The sequence below is a fragment of the Lissotriton helveticus genome, chromosome 1_1 (assembly GCF_964261635.1).
Source record: "Lissotriton helveticus chromosome 1_1, aLisHel1.1, whole genome shotgun sequence".
Lineage (NCBI taxonomy): Eukaryota > Metazoa > Chordata > Amphibia > Caudata > Salamandridae > Lissotriton > Lissotriton helveticus.
In genome coordinates, this window is record NC_136057.1 from 1,208,523,775 (window position 1) to 1,208,547,199 (window position 23,425).

The following is a 23,425-nucleotide window of genomic DNA, read 5'->3' on the forward strand; positions in this document are numbered from 1 at the left end:
CCACCGATCAGAGTATGCACACGGATAACCATATCACAGAGGGGGTCTGTAGAATGAGGCAAACAACAGGGATTCCCCCTCTTCCCTCCATTATTTGTGCTCTCCATGGAGCCGCTTGCGATTACAGCCAGAACAGGGCAATTCTACAGGGGAATTAGCGTGGGAAATATCAGGCATCAAATAGAACTCCATGCTGATGGCCTGTTACTCTTCTTAAACAAGGGGGAAGAGGCCTTGTTGGGAGCCCGAGCCTTATTGGAGACATTTGTCTCTTTCTCCGGCCTAAAATTAAGCTGGCAGAAATCCAGGCTCTTCCTGGTGGCGCGGACAGGATATCCCCTGAGGGACCTGGCACAGCTACGATGGGAATCAATTTGCCTGCCTTACTTGGGAGTCCAAATTTATCATACCTGGTCAGACCTCTGAGAGCGCAATGTAGGGCAGGCCCTTCAAGGGCTGTAGGTGTCCATGGATTTCTGGAGGTCCCTACGCTCTCGGTGGCTGGCAGGATTGAACCTCTCAAAATGGTGGCGTTCCCTGATCTATTATACTATTTTAATACACTGTCGCTCTGGATTCCCACAACAATTTTCAAAGAGCTGGACTTGCTGATCCAGACTTTTATTTGGGGTATGGGACGACGCACAGTAGTTCTGACAACAATACAATGACCCGTGAATGCAGGTGGACTAGCGGCCCCCGATTTTGTGACTTACTACATAGCAGCTCAGCTACAGTGGCCGGTTAGCGATATAGCCCAGAGACGAAAATAAAATGAGGCCCCACGAGCAGCTGTGCCACCATTACCTGATCTCTTACGTGTGTTCCCTACAGTAGACAGACTGACAGGTAAAGATTCCAATACAATTAAAGTAAAAACCAAATGCTGGCATTGAGGGTTTCAAAAATTGAAGGTTAGGCTCCCTTATGCCCCGAATATACCATTAGATAAGCAATTGGTGGGATTTAGAGGTTTGAATGGAAACTGGGTTAGCCACGATCTCTGCTTCAATGAGTTCCGTGTAGACCTTGGACTACCTTGCGGGCATTTTCTACTACATAGAGTGCTCACTGCAGCAATCTGCAAGCAATGGCAGGCAGGACCTGCGGAGCTCCCACCACAGCAGAGCTGTTATTGTATGGCCTTGTCAGCAGGCACTATAAAGGCTGTGTCCTGTCTGTACAGAGCACTACATGCAGATCAGCAGCATCCACTAGAGAAGCTATGACTCCAATGGGAAATGGATCAGATATTCCGATCCCAATGAAGGACTGGGACAACATACTTGCTGGGGAACCTAGAGTATCTAGAAATGCGCACTTTAAACGTATAAATTATTATGTCCTGCACAGATCCTACTTGACCCAGAACGCATTAGTAGATATTTCCAAATAGAATAGGCAGCCCGACTTCGCTGTGGGGAAGAAAGGGTACATATTCTACATATGCTCTGGACCTGCCCACAACTGCACGAGTTTTGATAGGGGGGTTCTGCATTTGGTAGAAGAGACAATCGATAAAGAGTTTCTGCTCATCCAAGATCAAAGTTACTAGCATATTTCAGGATCTAGCATTCGTCTTTGCCAAACAGGAAATAGCCAGGAACTGGAAATCAGCAGGGGCTCTAGACTGGCTACCTGGAAAAATCAACGGAAATGGGCGTGCTGCGAGGGACGAATACTGCTAAGAGAAGCTTAGAGAGGGTTAAGGAATATGGAGGTGGCCAGATCCTGGAAAGCCCAACTGAACGAACTAACCCTCCCTGACCCAGAGACCCCGTAAGGAACACCTATTAGACCTGAATGAGTGCTCTCTAGAACATGCACCTCTTTACAAATCAGTCCTATACCTAGCATGTTGTGCAATTGATCTAGTAATATCTTAGCACATCACATGCACATGACACCGAAGTTGAACATACTCACTATATACACAATACACATGCTCCCACAACAATGATTTGCAGGGGGAGGTGGGAATTCAGTTAAAAGTTTGGGTGGTAAACTGATACTGTGATAACAATATTGTAGGACCAACGTCTTCTATGAGCAAGTCTGAAATGTATACCATGGATATCATTGATGCAATAACCCTATTGTATTGACAATGACAATTCATACCATCTATTTACAAAAAGAATTATCCTTATTCACAAACTGCATTTTGTAGTACATTTAGTAGTACTAAAATATTCTACTACAGCACTAGAAAAAGCTATTCACAAAACTAAGTGCAGAGGTTCTACCTCCACTTCTTGCTTTTTCTATGCTGAGATCTATGCTCCCAACAGAGACTCCGCACACATAAGTATATGATTTGGTAGTAAATGTGGGAGGGACAGAGAGGAATTGGTGTAAAATTGAGAATACTTATTATAAAGTGGTAGGTGTTAAGGGAAGAGTATGGCAGGGTTTAAGCAGGGGCATCCAATTAACCCCAAAAAACTAAGCCCATTCCTATTCACAAATTGAACTTTTAAACTTACTATTGCCAAATAGGACCCCAAGCAGTCGTAAATGTACTTCCAGCAAGCCCAGCACCATCCATTGTCAATTATTGGTACAGCAACACCCACTCATTAAAAATAACAGAGATAGGGATTTCAGATAAAATCCCATGGGAAATTATGTTAAATTAAAATATTTAAACTAGTTAAATATATAAATAAATGTAATTCCATGTTAAAAATTATCTAAAAAGAATACATACTTTTCTATTGTAATTTAACATATTTTAATACATTTGTAAATGTTAAAAAAGTAATAATCTTTGTATTAAAATATAAATACATTATTTTTCATTAATTTTATACATCAACTGTAATATCTTTTAATACACAGTAAAATAGTTTTCATTTTGGTGGGAATTCTTGTTAAAGTTTAAGCTTAGGAGCAATATTATTTATTTAATTTATTATAGTCAAACTTATAAAATTATAGAAGTAAGTTATGTTATTAAATTAGCAACATTTTATATTGTTGCACAATAAAAACAGATATATAATTCAAGCTAAAAGTTACATTTAAATATTTTTTCATTTTTTTCTTTTACAGATTAATAACATTTTACCCTTTTCCCTGACAGATCTCTGCCCCATGATGAAGACCTACATGTCAAAAGTTGCTAGTAAAAGCTTTAAACTACTAATTATTTTATTTATTTACTTTTTGAAGATCTTTTAATTAACATTTTTATTTTATAATGTGATCCACTGTTAAGACAATATACATAATGGTCCTGCTATGTTTTGGCACAGGGATGACAACAGTATCTGATCAGGCACACTTAAAACCATTATTTTTCTGTATTCCTAGTTGGATTACTCCTGAATTAGGTGCATACAGAGACTCCTTGAGTGACGTCATAAATTTGGATTGAGGGATGGAGATCCTTTGGTTAAGGTTTGTACGTGACTGGTGCAAAAAAATGGGTATGATCAGAATGTGGGATTTGCCTGAAATATTTCATAAGGCGGATAAGCAGATTTTAAATTCCAACTATTGGTCCCTAGTGTGGGAAGAGACAACTAGGGTCTCTCTGTGCTACCTTACCGAGCAGTTCTTGGCACTTAAACCGATTCCAGCTTTTGAAAATTATATGGACATTAGTATGCCACCACTGGCCAAGTCGCTTGTTAATCAGATTTAGAATAGGTTGTTTGCCCCTTCGATTGTTCAGCAAAAATTGGAATAATAAGTCTTCACCGGATTCATGCCCAGTTTGTGGCATGAATCCTGAGCCTCTTGATCATGTGATGTTTGTATATGCTGAATATCATGGTGCGTGCAGTAAATGGTTCCACCTGATCTGTTTGTCTTCGGGGGTACTGCATTTCAGAGTAGCGAAAAGGAATATTAATGACTGATACATCTGGTCCGGTTTTTATTTCTTTGAGATAGTTCTTGTTTAACATCAGGATTAAGCAGGCGAAGTCTTTGGAAATATTGTAAATTCTGGTAGGTAGTCTCAGTGTGTGGGTTGTTATGAGGAAACTATTTTAAGTATTTGTGCATCATATATACATGTTTTATAGTTATTACTTATTGGCTATTTCTCTCTAAAGACACATTTCTGAACATTGCCATTTTTAATACATTACAAATATTATCCATTAGGAAATGGGGAGAATTTTCTACAGAAATAAGATTATAACTTGAGGACTATTTTAATAGTTTGAGAGCAACATCTGTAATGAAATTAAATTGTGTGTCGTTGCAGGGGCCAAGTTTTATGATTGCATTTTATTGCTTTATTCACTATACTCATATACCAAGTTACTGAATGAAGAAAAATATTGATGTTTTGTTCCTTTGATGGTTTGAAACCGAATATAGTACCCTGATGAAATAAATGTTGGTTTTACACTAATGCCAAATAGTACATATAGATCAGTCAGTAATATGTCTTCTCAGTAAATGCGAGCTTTAAGACTCAAGACCAAAATAAAATAATACGTTCGACTTGCATACTATCGAAACATGTAAATAATTCGGATTATTTCAGTGCACAATAACCGAAACAATATCTCTGTATTTAAACCCAAACTATCTCCTGGTTTTATAGTGGAGAGAGGGCATTGTCAGTGTACTATTCTAATTATAATTGCAAGAGCATGGTTAGTGCTAAGAAAATCACAAAGGAGAGTAGAGGAAGCGGAGGTTAAAAATCAGGGGGACTGTGGCAGTGCAGGGTGGAGAGTTGATTGTATGGGTTGGTTGCAGCAGGGGGTTCCCGTAGAGTTTAGTGATGTATCAATTACCATGGGTGGAAGAAAATTGTCATATTAACTTTTTTCAAAAGAATTTTTAAAGTAATAGTTCAAACAATAAATATGAATAATTATTTATAGATTTATTTGAAAAATTCTCCCTAAATTAAAATGTTTGTATCCACGTATTATGTGTAACACATTACAAAAAGGATTCATAGAATTAATTAAAATGTATTTTTTTTACATAATTAAAGTTACATTTATTTTTTAATTTATATATAAAAAAATGTCTTAATAAAACACTTGAAATAAAAAAATTAAAAAAACATGTGAGTTTATCACAATTCTTTATTTTTAAAATATATATTTTTTAACATTCGATTTGATGTATATGGATTTTTAAAAAGTCGAAGTTAACATTGAGAATATTTCCAATGGTGTTCTATTTAAACTCCCTGTCTCCATTATTTTTTATAAGAAGGTGTTGCAGTATCAGTGGTTAGCCATGTCTGGTGCTGGACTTACTTCTGTTCCTTTTTTGACTGTAGTAGTTTTATGGTCCTCAATTTGGCTCCATACCCCTGTTTCATAGGGCGAGACACGTAACTCTAGACATTTGAGTACCTTTAAACTTGAAAAGTGTGAATAGCCAAAAGTTGCAAAGTTACACAAAGCTGTAAGAGTGATCTTACTGTAATGGGGCTATATTCAGCATATCTTTTTTTTAAAATACACTCCCCTTCCACATACGGCAGCATTGAAGAAAACCAGATTGAATCTTGTTACACTTTGCTGAAAATGTTTAAGGCTTTCGATATCCATGCTTTTTATTTTTTACGCTACTCTTACTTTAAAAAAAAGAAATATTAAATATTTACTCGTAGCCAAACTCAATTGTCTTGCTGAATGTATACTACAATACTCATGACTGAAACAATCCCATGAAACAATTGCTCCAACTGTCATTCATGTGACTCCATGCCATCAGTGGCCTAGTTTTCCATTCCAGTATCTTCAAACAAAAACCTTCTAGATCCTGGGCGTTGTAGTCCTATACCACCTTTACTTGACACAAATGACAGATTTCTGTGGTAAGAAAAGGATGAAGTGGCATATTTTGTTCCTGTTGACACTGCAACATCAGCTGTTTTATTTATATGTGCTATAAGTAAATGGAAGATCCTACACTGAGAAGCACATCTGTGTATATTCGGGAATTGGATATTTGTGTCCACGTTATATTACCTATGAAATTGTTGATTTTTGTATAATGAGCTTAAATGACCAGCGACCTTAGAAATGTGGGGGCCTCAGCAACAGGCACCAGTGCCTATGAAGTATAAAGAGCAATACTTGACCAGCGCCAAGGGCACTGTAATTGACATATATGTAGCGTAAGTCTGTTGTGGGTGTGACACCATAGAACTCTTGCCTTAGTCCATCAATCATGCATTACATGCATGCACATATGAAGTAGTGTGTTGTATTGCCATCTCTAAGAGAACTGAAACTGAACAAAGGCTTGAGACTCACACCTAGAGGTACCTACAATAGGGTCTGAAATTATGTTTATTCATTTATTGAATATATGTTTCAAGGGGATTTGCGGCCACAAAGTTCTAATACTGCTTATTAATACTGAATAAAACGTATGTTTTAATGGCCAAATAAAACCCAATGTAATATTTTCTATTTAGAAGAGCAACTTCAAAATCTTTGGGATTAGCAGATTGCATCGGAAGTGCCAGAAATTCATGCCCTATCTTTCCCCCACATTCGAGCATTAGAGTAGACTGACACTCTGGTACAAAAAGGGGCGGGTGAGTCTTTTGAATATTTAGCAGAATATTTCCATGACAAATGGAGAGCTGGCACTTCAAGATAAATACCTTAACATCCCAACAGCGTAGAGCAGACACACTACAAAACTTAAACACAAAGTTCAACTGGGGATTTCAAAGAAAAGGACCAGAATGAAAAGGGGTGCGGGCCCAGCAACGGACCAAAGGAAGTTATTGCACTGTGACCTTATTTGCAAGCCAATGGCCACTTATATAGACCAGCACTTGCGATCAATGAGTGACTCAGCTCAATCTCATGAGAAGAGGTGAGGAAAGCAATTCCTGGTGATTGCTTGCTGGCACTGAAATATATGGAGGTTGAGGCACATGTACTAATTCCTAAATTTGTACAGGTGGTATCCATGAATGGACTTTTATTGGAAGAAAAACAAAGAGTGACTTGAAATCCTCTATTAATGCATCAATATGCACTTGTCCCAAGTAAACAGGCCATAAATGTGGCTCTCAAAAATACAGATCGCGATATTGAGCCATGCCACACAGACTTACTCATGTGGTGGCCTCTCATTTATGGTGAACAGTGTCCTTCTTATTGATGCTGCTTGGACCACCACCAGCACTCCAACTGAGAGATGTAGTAGAGAACTTGTTGTGTCAATAGGAAAAATAGCTAAGCAAAAGAACGGTAGATTGAAGGTTATAAGCTTGCGCTCAATTGTCATCAGTAATTATGAAACTTTATATGGCTGCTACTAGGGATAGAGATGACGTCTATCAAACCGTCATCATTAAATGTAGAAATCCACATCAACAAAGATAAACACGTTGTATCCCAAGCAAATTAGAGCAATCGTATTATACAAATCATTAGTCCAAAATGAAACTTTATAATCCAAATAAGTGTCAATCTTCTTCTTTAATGTTCACAACAGCATCCTTTTGAGTTCTAGCCAACACGTGTTTAGTCTAATTAGCAGTATATGCATAGAGACTTCATCAGGGCTAGAATATACAACAAAGACAATAATTACTAACTGACTTTGTCAAATGCAGGACACATTTAAAATATTAAAAAAGAGACAAGATTTATCTCAACCCAGTGACATCAATAGCACAGCAGAATACAGGAGCACACTAAAGAGCAAATGCCTCTTGTATGTGTACATCAAAGTAAATCCAACCTTAATAACCAAAAGTGAGTAAAAAAGGGTGCTTAACGAAAAGAGGAAAAAGTAACAAAAAATATAACAAAAACAGAAAAAAACAAATAGAACACCAAAAGAGACCAAGATCAATGAATAAAAAGGAAAAGAGAGAGTGACACATAAGAGCATATCCAGCCAAACAGAATCCACAAAGAACAATAGTCCTAAAAAGACCCCAAGTGATAGAAAATACAAATAATAATTAATAAAGCAAACGCTCACCAACACATGTATTAAGATACTGGCAACACCGCTGACTACCAGTTCCAAGTGGCGCGTTAAGAAACTAGAAGAAAAATAGACAAAATAAAATCCTTCTCAACACAGTAATAAAAGTAATACTCCAAAATCATCTAAATCATCACAGTAAGCAAAATATCACAAGAGCTGCTGTACTCACTAGAGTAAAAGTTCAAAGTAGACTCCACGGAGAAGTAACACTTCAAGTTAAGAGTTATCGATACCCTCGTCAGGGCATAATGAAGTCACGCAATCTAAAACAGACATCAGTATTAGATCCCAAGTTATGAGTTATCACTGTAACATATTTACGCAAAAAAGAAACCAAGGCTCAGAAAGTACCACAACCCGATTTGACACGACAGTCAATTAAAGGCATGTCAGGTTAAAAAAGTTTTTTCCTCAACCGTATTCATACAAAAATCAATCATTTGAACAGTTATATGCGAAGATGATCCTAGTCTATCAGGGAACAATCCTCTTTAAATAAATAACAGAAGACTCAATGTATATGGGCCATAAGTTTAAAAGAAAAAACATACCACAAAACATGCCAAAAGGTAAGGCGCGCATCAAAACTAGAAAATATCAAATTAGCAGCTCACAAACCACTCACCGAGTAAATTCCATGTTTCGAATGAGGGCGGCAGCACGAGTACGGCATCTAGCACCCGCGCCATCTTTCAGTGTCACTAAATACTAAATAAGAAACACAAAGGAAGGACCAAGTAATCCTTAATGTTTGACCATTCCAAAATGGCACTCACAAAAATACGTTGCTGTCAACCAACATTCAAAACTTTATTCGGCACGTAAAATGTAAACACGAGATATTTAAGAAACTCGTTTCAATACAACCATCATCCAATATAATACCATTAGGTTTCTCATAACACTAAAATCAGCGTATAAGTAAAAGGCATGAGCTGAATATAAAGCTCATATCCAAGTAAATAGACACAAACGATTAAGTTCCATACATCCATCACCATACTTAACATCCAATAAACCATAATACTAAAGTGCTTAATTTAAAAAAGATATAATAGTATAATAAATAAAAAGAAAAGAAAAAGTGGAGTAAAGATACAACCCACCATAGAGTAAGAAACAAATCAACAAAATAATCATTACAGCGTAGATCAGTGTAAAATATCAAACAAACAATTCATAACGAAAACAAAAATATCCTTTAAAGCATGACTAAACTAAAGATAATATCATCCGTATACACATAATAATGCGAATAGTACATTAAGTAGGGTAATAGTTAATTGCACATAATTCCTGGATCAGGGCAGCAAACGGCAGCATAGGTAAACAGGAAACACACATAATATTGCACATAATCAATACAGTATATTACAAAGGAAATACATCATCCTAAAAAGTATTGCAATACATTATCAAAATTCAAGCCCTTTTCAACAGCACGCAAATTCAAAATCCAGCGAGCCTCTCTCTGTCGAAGTCTAAGCTCCCTATAACCTCCTCTCGCGTCTATCAAGATATTCTCTATTAAAATGAAACGTGAAGGAGGGGTGAGTGCCCTGTGATTTACATTCAGCTGCATGAGCCGCAATAGGATATCTAATATCAGGATTCTTCAGAGCCCTGAAGTGTTCTGATATTCGATCCCTCAGTCTTCTAATGGTGCTCCCAATGTAAATCAATTGACATTTGCAGATGAAGGCATAAACTACATACTTAGTGTTACAGTCAATATGTGTAGTGATGTTGAAATTCTGTGAACCATTATAATTAAAGCAACATATGCCCTGTATCATCATTCTACACATGCTGCAATTTCCACATTTAAATGATCCAATGCTTCTTCTCTGTAGCCAATTGTGGGCCTGCGAGTGTTGTCTAGGATAACTAGGGCTTAAGATGTTCTTAATTGACTTGCCTTTGCGATATGTGACAGAAGGATAGTTTAAGATAACTGGACGTAGCCCAGAGTCTGATGTCAAGAGAAACCAGTATTTTTTAAAAATCTTATACACTTTAGAGGACAGAGTGTTATAATTAGTAATCAGTCGCACAGGGGACACGCTCTTATTCATGTTTTTATTTTTAGACTTCAGAGTTTGCTCTCTAGGGAGTTTAATTATTCTCTGTTTAGCTTGTGCAATTAATTTAGTGTCATATCCACGTGACAAAAAACGTTGTTCCATATCGTCTATACACTCTAAAAAATCTTTATCCCTGGAGCAATTACGGCGTGCTCTGTAGAGTTCTCCATAAGGTATTAAGTTAACTTGTGTTCTCGGGTGGGCAATCTGGCCATGCAACACCGAATTGCAGGAGGTTGTTTTTCTATGGAGTTTACTACAAACCCTACCATTCTCAATAAATAACTCCACATCAAGAAACACTATCCTCTCACTATTGTGGTTCATGGTGAAGGTCATGTTAAAGTCCTTGGTGTTCAGATATTCAAAAAAACGTAGTAATTCAGTCTCTCCACCCGTCCAAATTAGCAAGCAATCATCAATATACCGTCCATAGTAGCAAATAAAGTCATGCCAAGGGCAGCCACTAGGGCCCCAGATATGCACCGCCTCGAACCATCCCATGAAGGGACAGGCAAAAGACGGCGCAAATCTGGAACCCATGGCAGTCCCACACATCTGTTTAAACCATTTGTCATTAAACAGGAACACATTTTGCTCTAATATGAGCCTGGCCATAGTAATAAGCATTTCAGTATGCTCCAACAGTTCCACTGGTCTGCAATATAAAAAATACTGTAATGCATGCAGACCATTTTGGTGGCCTATATTCGTGTATAATGATACCAGATCCAATGTGACAGAGCATATCAGATTCCCAAGCAAAGTCGTTCATAATATTTAAAACATGCTTAGTGTCCTTAATGCTAGACTGCAAATTTAATACAAAGGGCTGCAAGAATGAATCTACAAATCCCGAAAGTCTCTCGGTAGGGCCCCCAATACCAGTCACAATCAGTCTACCAGGTGGGGAAAGCGGATCTTTATGAACCTTGGGTAAGGCATACTTGCATGGAAACAAGGTCTATCTACCAGAAGATATTTATATTCACAGTCTTTGATGATGCCAAGTGTGAACCATTCTTTAAGATGTTTGTTAATTGTATTGGTCATTTCAAAAATAGGATTGTATGTTAGCTCCTTATACCACAAGGTAATACTTAACTGTCTGAGAATTTCGTCGTCATATTTAGATCTATCCATGACGACAATATTACCGCCTTTATCCGCCTCTCTGACGGCCTGATTGTCATCTTGTCTCAAATAATTAAGGGCCATCTTATCTCTAGCACTCAAATTGTATATAAAGCATGAAGGGTTTTTTCTTCTCATACTTTCTTCCAAAAGATCCAAATCACGGTTCACACTTCTAGAAAAAGCATCAATATTTTTACCACTTGGTAATTGCGGGGTCCACATAGATTTATCTTTAAAACCACTGTCAACACTAATAGTTGTAAAACAATCCAAATCCTGTAAGATTTTATGGACAGTTACTGGGTCATTTTCATTCTCAGTAATTGACAATAACAGCCTGGTATTATGTACATCATGAATCGTCATCTCTCCACACATTGTCTCTTGTGCTGGTCCATTTTTATTTGATGAACTAAGAGAAAAAAAGTATTTAATTTAAGCTGTTTTACAAATTTGTAAACATCAATTTTGATATCATTAACATCACAATTAGCAGTCGGACAGATACTCATCCCTTTGCTAAGAACAGAGGTCATCTCTTTGGACAGATCTTTACTAGACAGGTTAATGACTTGTATATCATTATTCATTCCTATCTTTCCTGATTCACCTTGCCCCATGATCGAGTTTTGTAGTGTTCCCTTCCGCTTACATTTCCTGCCACCCCTTTTGCCTCTTTTGGTCCTACTCCTACCTCCTCTCTCTGATCCCACTGTCTTTGGTTCATTTCCTTGTTGCCCATCCTTATTCTTTGCACTTGCGTGCTTTTGAAAAGGGCTTGAATTTTGATAATGAATTGCAATACTTTTTAGGATGATATATTTCCTTTGTAATATACTGTATTGATTATGTGCAATATTATGTGTGTTTCCTGTTTACCTATGCTGCCGTTTGCTGCCCTGATCCAGGAATTATGTGCAATTAACTATTACCCTACTTAATGTACTATTCGCATTATTATGTGTATACGGATGGTATTATCTTTAGTTTAGTCACGCTTTAAACAATATTTTTGTTTTCATTATGAATTGTTTGTTTGATATTTTACACTGTTCTATGCTGTAATGATTATTTTGTTGATTTGTTTCTTACTCTATGGTGGGTTGTATCTTTACTCCACTTTTTCTTTTATTTTTATTTATTATACTTTTATATCTTTTTTAAATTAAGCACTTTAGTATTATGGTTTTTTGGATGTTAAGTATGGTGATGGATGTATGGAACTTAATCGTTTGTGTCTATTTACTTGGATATGAGCTTTATATTCAGCTCGTGCCTTTTACTTATACGCTGATTTTAGTGTTATTAGAAACCTAATGGTATTATATTGGATGATGGTTGTATTGAAACGAGTTTCTTAAATATCTCGTGTTTACATTTTACGTGCCGAATAAAGTTTTGAATGTTGGTTGACAGTAACGTATTTTTGTGGGTGCCATTTCGGAATGGTCAAAGATTAAGGATTACTTGGTCCTTCCTTTGTGTTTCTTATTTAGTATTTAGTGACAGTGAAAGATGGGGCGGGTGCTAGACGCCGTACTCGTGCTGCCGCCCTCATTCGAAACACGGAATTTACTCGGTGGGTGGTTTGTGAGCTGCTAATTTGATATTTTCTAGTTTTGATGCGCGCCTTACCTTTTGGCATGTTTTGTGGTATGGTTTTTCTTTCAAACTTATGGCCCATATACATTGAGTCTTCTGTTATTTATTTAAAGAGGATTGTTCCCTGATAGACTAGGATCATCTTCGCATGTAACTGTTCAAATGATTGATTTTTGTATAAATACGGTTGAGGAAAAAACTTTTTTACCCTGACATGCCTTTAATTGACTGTCGTGTCAAATCGGGTTGTGGTACTTTCTGAGCCTTGGTTTCTTTTTTGTGTAAATATGTTACAGTGATAACTCATAAGTTGGGATCTAATACTGATGTCTTGTTTTAGATTGCATGACCTGATTATGCCCTGACGAGGGTATCGATAACTCTTAACTTGAAGTGTTACTTCTCCGTGGAGTCTACTTTGAACTTTTACTCTAGTGAGTACAGCAGCTCTTGTGATATTTTGCTTACTGTGATGATTTAGATGATTTTGGAGTATTACTTTTATTACTGTGTCGAGATGGATTTTATTTTGTCTATTTGTCTTCTAGTTTCTTAACGCGCCACTTGGAACTGGTAGTCAGTGGTGTTGCCAGTTTCTTAATACATCTGTTGGTGAGCGTTTGATTTATTAATTATTATTTGTATTTTCTATCACTTGGGGTCTTTTTAGGACTATTGTTCTTTGTGGATTCTGTTTGGCTGGATATGCTCTTACGTGTCACTCTCTCTTTTCCTTTTTATTCATTGATCCTGGTCCCTTTTGGTGTTCTATTTGTTTTTTTCTGTTTTTGTTATATTTTTTGTTACTTTTTCCTCTTTTCGTTAACCACCCGTTTTTACTCACTTTTGGTTATTAAGGTTGGATTCACTTTGATGTACACATACAAGAGGTATTTGCTCTTTAATGTGCTCCTGTCTTCTGCTGTGCTATTGATGCCACTGGGTTGAGATAAATCTTGTCTCTTCTTTATTATTTTAAATGTGTCCTGCATTTGACAAAGTCAGTTAGTAATTATTGTCTTTGTTGTATATTCTAGCCCTGAAGAAGTCTGTATGCATATACTGCTAATTAGACGAAACACGTGTTGGCTAGAACTCAAAAGGATGCTGTTGTGAACATTAAAGAAGAAGATTGACACTTATTTGGATAATAATGTTTCATTTTGGACTAATGATTTGTATAATATGATTGCTCTAATTTGCTCGGGATACAACGTGTTTATCTAGGAAAAATAGGTAGTAGTCAGTGACAGTGAAGCTGGAAACTTATAATCCAACTGCCTTGCCAATGTGTGCAAACTCACTACAAGCCATCACACTTCTAAATTAAACACAAAGTTCAACTGCGGATTTCAAAGAAAAGGGTCAGAATAAAAAGGGGTGCGGGCCCAGCATGGACCAAAGGAAGATATTGCATGTGACCTTAATTGCAAGCTAATGGCCACTTATATAGACCAGCACACACAATCAATGAGTGACTCAGCTCAATCACATGAGAAGAGGTGAGGAAAGCAATTCCTGGTGATTGCTAGCTTGCACTGAAATATATGGCGGTTGAGGCACATGTACTAATTCCTAAATTTGAACAGTTCTTGACCAAGAATGGACTTTTATTGGAAATAAAACAAAGAAATCTGCTATTAATGCATCAATATGCACTTGTCCCAGGTAAACAGGCCATAAATGTGGCTCTCAAAAGTTCTATGCATTGCATGAACAGAAGATAAACCTGGGATGAGCCTTGCTCAAAAACCTTCCACAATATTGAGCCTCACTCATGTAGTGTCCTCTCATTTATGGTGAGCAGTGTCCTTCTCATTGATGCTGCTTGGACCACCACCAACTCTCTTGCTGAGAGATGGAGCGGAGAACTTGTTGCGTCAATAGGAAAAATAGCCAGTAGTCAGTGACCGTGAAGCTGCAAACTTATAACCCAACTGCTTCATAAACGTATGCAAAATCACTACAAGCCATCCACACGTCCCGGTCTACCAGAAAGTTTCAAAGTGGCTGAGGACATGGATCTTCATTTACCTGATGCTGTGGTCAGCAAAGCTGATTTAACTGACTTCATCATGTCGCTTATTCAATGCTTATTTCCGGTCCAGGGAAGGCATGGCTTGGCAGTTCGGGCTGGACTGTTCCCATGAGGCACAGGGTCAGACTGATTTGCATATGGCCATGTCTGAACTGGGGTGGCAGAGTGGGCTAAAGAACGGTGATGGATTAAACCCAGATCTGTTGACTGGGTGTGAGTGTTTGATTGGTTCAGATGCTCCGTCCATCACCACCCCCTTTTGTACCGCTTATTCAATGTGGACAGAAGGATGGAGAAAAGATAGTTCCTCCATGGGGTGTTATTCATGCTCTATTCTCCCAGAATAGCATCCCACTGAAGAAGGTTGGTGTAAGACTTGGCATCTTTTGGTGTGTTTCCCCTGAGTTTTTGCTTTCTGACCTCCCGGTTTTGACTCTGTTTTTGCTGGTGTAATGATTTTGCGCACTTTCCTCACTGCTGATCAGTGGTAAAGTGCAAGTGCTCCTGTTGTAAATTGTGTTATGGATTGATATTTCCATGATTGGCTTATTTCATTTATTTGCCAGTCCCTAGTAAAGTGCACTGCGAGTGCCAGGGTCTATAAATCAAATGCTGTTGGTGGGCTGCAGCACTGGATTGTGCCACCCACGCAAACAGCCTGTAAAGTGTAACTGTGGCCTGCCATTGCAGAGCCTGTGTGCAGCCTGGGGCTGCCAGGTTGACTTGGCAAGTGCACACTTTTGTGTGTCGATTTAGATTCCGTATATACATTTCCCTATTTGTACCCTTATTTAGACATAATTCGCATTGCCCTTATTTAGGCATAGAAATCCAGCCCTTATTTAGGCATTCTTCATGCTAACCAAATACAGGCATGGCCACCTACATCCGTTCATCTACGACACAACGAGTTCTGGAAAACCAGACTCTTAAGCCTTTAGGACTTCCCCTTGCTTGGATATTGATTTCTCCAAGAACTCATTTATTATGCATGAACATCTATTCCTTAGGGGTTCATTCATGACGTTCTTATGCCCGACTCTTAGGTCAATACTGGCACTCCTAAACACCTTCAAGGTATAAATATGCCTTTACTTGCCATGGCAAACCACGGTTCAGTCCACGGTTTGACTGCCTACTTGCACGACGCGGCTCGCCACGGCAAGTTCGTAAGGAAGTCCAGTCCCCAACTGACTCACTGATCAGACGCTGCCATCCTCCTCACCGAGAATCCAGCTCCAGTGTTTCTGACTCCCCTTGCGGGGTGTTAGAGATCGAGACCCGGGAAAGAGATTCTAACCTCTCTCATTCTAAGGTATGGAGCAGACTAGAACCTAGAGGGACTCTTGGCAACTATAGTTAAACTAAACTATAACTAAACAAAACTATAGCTGAACAGCGCCTACTTCTTCCCTTGTACTACACTTAGGTTAGGTACAAAGGGATAAGATTATTTTAGAAGCACCAGATGAGTATTTTAGCCTGTGTTATTTATGTATGTATGTCATAGCTAAAGACCATGCTGTTGCAGTATTATTTAATACTACTGCTAACGCTGTATGCATTATACTTCGCATTCTGTCTTACAATTGTAGAAGTTCATATCTCTTGCATGAGAAATAAGACTGTTCAATAAACCCTTTTTATTGAAACGCCAGTCTATCTATTTCTGTGCAACTCTGTGGAAACGAAGCATGCAAAATTGAGTGAAATGGTTATCTATTGTTTCCACAATTCTGAGATTGTTCCGACTCTAAGGGAAACAAAGTTGTCATGTTTATGCGGTTGTCAGAAACTAATCCCTTCTTGTTCATTCGAGAAGTTTCTAGTGACTTCTGAGTTAGCTGGCAAACACAAGTAATTAAGTTTAATGTACTCGATAGAGACATACTGACCTCAGTCCTTGGTCAAAACTATAGTGTATATTATTCCAATGCGCAGAGCCAATCAGGGATATAGGAACTACACTACAACACATTTTCCAGTCCCTAAACCTTTCCTTTTCTACATGTGAGTCACCCCTAAGGTAGGCCCAAGGTATCCCCATGGGAAGGGTGCATTGTATGTGAAAGGTAGGACATGCCCTGGTGTGTGTGGCATGTCCTGATAGTGAATTACAGCCTAATTCGTTTTTCACTATTGCAAGGCTACCTGTTACCCATAATTAAGAGTGGGCAGTTTGATTATAACATCCTATAATCCTAACTGACTCAGGGAACATGGCAGAAATTCGAGTTTAGTATGCCTGAACTCAGGATGATAAAATACATCTTTTAGTGAAGTTGGTTTTAATATTCTGTGTTTGAAAATACCACTTTTAGAAAATTTGTATTTTCTTGCCTAATTATCTGCGAGGTTGTGTATTGTCTGTCTGGTTTGTGAGTGACAGTGGATGGGGAAGACTCTAGGAGACAGGGTGAGTCAGCACAGGGCTGAATAGACCTATCTGCACATAGAGGGGTGGGAGGAGTAGCGCCTGGGTCTGAATGGGTCTCTGCCTGCTTCGCACAATACTGGCTCCACCTCCTGTGGTGCAGCTGATGTCCCTGACCTACACTGTCAAAGGAAAAGCAGGAGTCTTGTAAACAAAGTGCTCCAATACTGACCCGAACAGAGGTCAAAGGACTTGCTGGTATATATATTGGGGCCCAGACCCCAAGACTAGAGAACTCATTTGGGATCAAGAAGACTGACAATAGGAAGAGCTGGAGAAGCTGTGAGGAGGAACTACCACTTTGCTGTGTTGGCCTACAGTGGCTGCTTCTGTCTTGGGCAGTGAAAGGACTGGACTGAACTTTCTTCAATCTACTTTTGTGAGTTTCTCCAAGGGCTTGAGGTAGAGTTTGCCCCCTGTTCAAGAAGTCTCAGGAACAGCAAAGACTTTAAGCTTGACGCCGTCTACGACACCGCTGCCGACTCTGTGTCCTGAAGGCACCGCAGAGGGCACCACCACAAGGCTGCACCACGACCCAGATCTCACCGCCGCCACCTGCTGATGCCGCCACCGAGCCGCTGCTCGACCTGTGGGCTCCACACACCGCACCACCTCGCTTCACGATGATGCTGTGTTATCCCCGACGACGCTGCTCCCCGCCAGATTCAACGCCGCTGCTTGCACCATGGTTTCAGGGCACCGCTCGTAAAGTTACACGATGCAGCGCCCTCATCCTGCATTGCAGCCTTGGACTACCGACGCCGTGCCATTGACTCCAGTTCATCAGCCGACGAAAGCGCTTCAGCGACGACAACAACGCTGCTTGCATCGTGACCTGCCAACACCCTGACGAGCACCGCCTTCATCTCACGTTGCAACCCTGGTCTCACCGATGACGCCATCTGATGCTACCACCAAGCCGCTGCTCGCACCGTGACCTGAGGGCATCGCTCGCCGTACCGCTGCACTTTGCACTTTGCACTCGACGCCTGCCGACGCCAGGCCTCCTGACTCCAATAGAGAGGAGTGCGATCTGCAGCACGTGTGACTTTGAGGGCCCCGACGACTCCTGCACCGACCTCCAGAACTGACTCCTGCGGACGCTGTGTTTTCAGAAGTGCACCGAGAGGTCATCGACACCCTGCAATTCTGGGGGACTTCCCAACACCGTAGTTGGCCCGCGATGCCGCATTCAGCCAGTACTGTTTGGAATTGTTTGCTCACAACGCCGTGATAGCCCCAGATGGATCTATCGACATGAAGGAACTGTTTTTCAAGGTTATTTTGATAACTGAAATATTTACATACTGTATTGTGGATTTTTATCGTATTTGGTCTGTTTTAAGTATATAAAAATATTAGATATTTTTCTACACTGGTGTGGTGTCCTTTTGTAGTGCTTACATTGTATTACTATTGGTTATGTGCAAATGCTTGACACACTGCTTCTGAGATAAGCCTGACTGCTCGTGTCAAGCTACCAAGGGGGAGAGCAGGGGTTATTTTAGGAGTGTAACTCCCTTATACTGACTAGGAAGAAGAGTCCTTACTTGGACAAAGGTGCAAGCCCTTGCCAACTAGAGGCCCCCATTTCTAACAGTTCGGTTTTTACCAGTAATACCATCTCCAGTCACAAACTAGCAACAGTATACACAGCTCTAAAACATTTCCAAAATGTACGTGCCCAGCCTGAAGTCCAGCTTATCCTGCCGATATTATGAACTGAAGGTATTTCCCGTATTGTAGCTGACATTTGTATGAGCAATCCAGTGATTTTCCAGCTGAAAAAAGTTGTGTTACGGTGTGAAGGAAGTTATTTCAGTGAATGTGGCAAAGAGGATGCACTCATTGAGGCTGAAATCTTTCGAAGCAAAACTGTCCAGTCAGTATTGAGCTGAACTCTTTATGCTCATTCATTATGTGGTATGCTTATCATATCTGAGGCTCTAGAATCATTGTATTGGAATGAAGTCTGAAAAGAGAAAGACATATTTGGATTATCATATCTTTCTTAAGAAGTAAACAAGGCAGAGGTTGCACTGCATTCAAAGACATATTATGAAGCCAGGCAATAACTGACCAGCGCCAAGGGCACTGTCATTGACATATATATGGTGTAGGTCTTTTGCGGGTGTGTCACCATAGAACTGTTGCCTTAGTCCATAGAATATACATTATATGCATGCACAAATGGTGTAATGTGTCATATTGCCATCTCTAAGAGAACTGAAACTGAACAAAGGATTGAGACTCACACCTAGAGGTACCTACAATTGGGTCTGAAATTATGTTTAGAAATGTATTGCATATATGTTTAAAGGGGATTTGTGGACACAAAGTTCTAATACTGCTTATTAATACTGAAGAAATCGTATGTTTGTAATGACCAAATAAAACCCAATAAAAGATTTTTTTTTAGAAGAGCAACTTCTAAATCTTTGCGTTTCGCAGATTCCATCGGAAGTGCCAGAAAGTCGTGCCCTAACTGGCCCCCACATCTGAGCATTAAAATAGACTGACACTCTGGTACAAATTAAGGGTGGATGAGTCTTTTGAATATTAAGCAGAATATTTCCACAACAGATGGAGAGCTGGCACTTTAAGACAAATGCCTTAACATCCCAACAGCATAGAGCAGACACACTGCAAAACTTCAACACAAAGTTCAACTAGGGATTTCTAAGAAAAAGACCAGAATGAAAAGAGATGCGGGCCCAGAAATGGACTAAAGGAAGTTATTGCACTGTGACCTTAATTGCAAGCCAATGGGCCACTTATATACATCAGCACTCGCGATCAATGAGTGACTCAGCTCAATCTCATGAGATGAGGTAGGGAAAGCAATTCCTGCCGATTGCTTTCTGGCACTGAAATATATGGAGGTCGAAGCACATGTACTAATTCCTAAATTTGAACAGGCCGTGGCCATGAATGGACTTTTATTGGAAGTAAAAGCAAAGAATGACTTGAAATCTGCTATTAATGTATCAATATGCACTTGTCCCAGGTAAATAGGCCATAAAGGTGGCTCTCAAACAGACAGATCACGATATTGAGCCATGCCACACAGCCTCACTCATGCGGTGCCCTCTCATTTATGGTGAACAGTGTCCTTCTCATTGATGCTTCTTGGACCACCACTAGCACACTTGCTGAGGGAAGTAGCAGAAAATGTGTTGTGTCAATAGGAGAATAGCCAGTAGTCAGTGACAGTGAAGCTGCAGACTTATAACCCAACTGCCTTGCCAATGTGTGCAAAATCACAACAAGCCATCACACTGCTAAAGGTAAACACAAAGTTCAACTGGGGATTTCAAAGAAAAGGGCCAGAATGAAAAGGGGTGCGGGCCCAGCAATGGACCAAAGGAAGTTATTGCACTGTGACCTTAATTGCAAGCCAATGGCCACTTATGTAGACCAGCACTCAGGATCAATGAGTGACTCAGCTCAATCTCAAGAGAAGAGGTGAGGAAAGCAATTCCTGGTGATTGCTCGCTGGCACTTAAATATAGGGAGGTACTTATTCCTAAATTTTAACAGGTCTTGACCAAGAATGGACTTTTATTGGAAGTAAAAACAAAAAATGACTTGAAATCTGCTATTAATGCATCAATATGCACTCGTCCTGGGTAAACAGGCCATAAATGTGGCTCTCAGAAATTCTGTGCATTGCATGAAAAGAAGATAGGCCTGGGATGAGCCTTACTCAAATACCGATCGCAATATTGAGCCTCACTCATCTAGTGTCCTCCCGTTTATGGTGAGCAGTGTCCTTCTCATTGATGCTGCTTGGACCACCACCAGCTCCCTTGCTGAGAGATGTAGCAGAGAACTTGTTGTGTCAATAGGAAAAATAGCCAGCAGTCAGTGACAGTGAAGCTGCAAACATATGACCCAACTGCCTTATAAATGTGTGCAAAGTCACTACAAGCCATCCACACATCCCGGTCTACCAGAAAGTTTCAAAGTGGCTGAGGACATGGATCTTCATTTACCTGATGCTGTGGTCAGCAAAGCTGATTTAACTGACTTCATCATGTCGCTTATTCAATGCTTATTTCCGGTCCAGGGAAGGCATGGCTTGGCAGTTCGGGCTGGACTGTTCCCATGAGGCACAGGGTCAGACTGATTTGCATATGGCCATGTCTGAACTGGGGTGGCAGAGTGGGCTAAAGAACGGTGATGGATTAAACCCAGATCTGTTGACTGGGTGTGAGTGTTTGATTGGTTCAGATGCTCCGACCATCACCACCCCCTTTTGTACCGCTTATTCAATGTGGACAGAAGGATGGAGAAAAGATAGTTCCTCCATGGGGTGTTATTCATGCTCTATTCTCCCAGAATAGCATCCCACTGAAGAAGGTTGGTGTAAGACTTGGCATCTTTTGGTGTGTTTCCCCTGAGTTTTTGCTTTCTGACCTCCCGGTTTTGACTCTGTTTTTGCTGGTGTAATGATTTTGCGCACTTTCCTCACTGCTGATCAGTGGTAAAGTGCAAGTGCTCCTGTTGTAAATTGTGTTATGGATTGATATTTCCATGATTGGCTTATTTCATTTATTTGCCAGTCCCTAGTAAAGTGCACTGCGAGTGCCAGGGTCTATAAATCAAATGCTGTTGGTGGGCTGCAGCACTGGATTGTGCCACCCACGCAAACAGCCTGTAAAGTGTAACTGTGGCCTGCCATTGCAGAGCCTGTGTGCAGCCTGGGGCTGCCAGGTTGACTTGGCAAGTGCACACTTTTGTGTGTCGATTTAGATTCCGTATATACATTTCCCTATTTGTACCCTTATTTAGACATAATTCGCATTGCCCTTATTTAGGCATAGAAATCCAGCCCTTATTTAGGCATTCTTCATGCTAACCAAATACAGGCATGGCCACCTACATCCGTTCATCTACGACACAACGAGTTCTGGAAAACCAGACTCTTAAGCCTTTAGGACTTCCCCTTGCTTGGATATTGATTTCTCCAAGAACTCATTTATTATGCATGAACATCTATTCCTTAGGGGTTCATTCATGACGTTCTTATGCCCGACTCTTAGGTCAATACTGGCACTCCTAAACACCTTCAAGGTATAAATATGCCTTTACTTGCCATGGCAAACCACGGTTCAGTCCACGGTTTGACTGCCTACTTGCACGACGCGGCTCGCCACGGCAAGTTCGTAAGGAAGTCCAGTCCCCAACTGACTCACTGATCAGACGCTGCCATCCTCCTCACCGAGAATCCAGCTCCAGTGTTTCTGACTCCCCTTGCGGGGTGTTAGAGATCGAGACCCGGGAAAGAGATTCTAACCTCTCTCATTCTAAGGTATGGAGCAGACTAGAACCTAGAGGGACTCTTGGCAACTATAGTTAAACTAAACTATAACTAAACAAAACTATAGCTGAACAGCGCCTACTTCTTCCCTTGTACTACACTTAGGTTAGGTACAAAGGGATAAGATTATTTTAGAAGCACCAGATGAGTATTTTAGCCTGTGTTATTTATGTATGTATGTCATAGCTAAAGACCATGCTGTTGCAGTATTATTTAATACTACTGCTAACGCTGTATGCATTATACTTCGCATTCTGTCTTACAATTGTAGAAGTTCATATCTCTTGCATGAGAAATAAGACTGTTCAATAAACCCTTTTTATTGAAACGCCAGTCTATCTATTTCTGTGCAACTCTGTGGAAACGAAGCATGCAAAATTGAGTGAAATGGTTATCTATTGTTTCCACAATTCTGAGATTGTTCCGACTCTAAGGGAAACAAAGTTGTCATGTTTATGCGGTTGTCAGAAACTAATCCCTTCTTGTTCATTCGAGAAGTTTCTAGTGACTTCTGAGTTAGCTGGCAAACACAAGTAATTAAGTTTAATGTACTCGATAGAGACATACTGACCTCAGTCCTTGGTCAAAACTATAGTGTATATTATTCCAATGCGCAGAGCCAATCAGGGATATAGGAACTACACTACAACACATTTTCCAGTCCCTAAACCTTTCCTTTTCTACATGTGAGTCACCCCTAAGGTAGGCCCAAGGTATCCCCATGGGAAGGGTGCATTGTATGTGAAAGGTAGGACATGCCCTGGTGTGTGTGGCATGTCCTGATAGTGAATTACAGCCTAATTCGTTTTTCACTATTGCAAGGCTACCTGTTACCCATAATTAAGAGTGGGCAGTTT